Below are 953 nucleotides of genomic sequence, written 5' to 3' on the forward strand. Positions count from 1 at the left end.
ATAATACCAGTGTTGCCAGATAAAAACCCCAGGTTTTGCTCAGGTTGACTTGTTACAGCCAATAAATAACAAGAGGCCGAGGTGGGAGAAGAAAGATGCCTTTATTTCGTTGTGCAAGGAAAGGAGGAATTGGGGCTGCTGCCTCCAAGACTGCTCGCAGGCAGCTTGAGGGGGTGGGCTTCTACAGAGAGCAGACAAGGAAATGCAAATTCATCATGAATATTGAGGATTGACCTTCATGCAGGCTCTCAGAGCTTGGGGATGACTATGCATTTTCTTTAGACAAGGGTTCTACACCCCAGGGTGGAGGAAGAGGTTGATTTTTTTTCCATAAGAAGTAAAGTCTCCACCCAGCAGGGGGTTGAGGCCATCTATGGCGGGTTCTGGGGTTATCCTGTCAAGGACAATTTTAGAAGAATGTGCGGCTTATTCTGCTCAGTGTAGAAGGATAAGCCAGAGCAGGTGTGTCTTAAAAGGGTTGGACTCTGAGGCTGCCTGCCTCACCAGGATATACCAAGTCAAGATATACCAAGAATACACCAAGATTATCAAATCTTTAAATACCTGAATAGGAACAAAAGAAAACTTCATAGGTAAACGATGTGAATTCCAATCAAACAATTGGTTTTGATAAAGTTGTGACCAAGTTAGCGATTAAGAAATAATAATAAAATTATAACATAATGGTATGCATTTGCTGTCTAATATTAGGCAAAATCACAAGAGGAAATACTAACATACAAATTTTAACCCAAAAAGAATCAGGCGTTTCTCTTGATTTTGACAACAAGTTTCATGTAATTTATTAAATAAAACTTTTCAGAGTTGTCAAGAGTTTATTATAGGTCACCATGAAACAATACTTAAGTTATTTAACGAAAGATCTTAAAGTAAAAAACCTGATGGGTTTTTTTTTGTTTGTTTGTTTGTTTTCCTAAAAGCCTTGTGGCTTG

This window comes from Trichechus manatus, unplaced genomic scaffold, assembly GCF_000243295.1.
Source record: "Trichechus manatus latirostris isolate Lorelei unplaced genomic scaffold, TriManLat1.0 scaffold00040, whole genome shotgun sequence".
Lineage (NCBI taxonomy): Eukaryota > Metazoa > Chordata > Mammalia > Sirenia > Trichechidae > Trichechus > Trichechus manatus.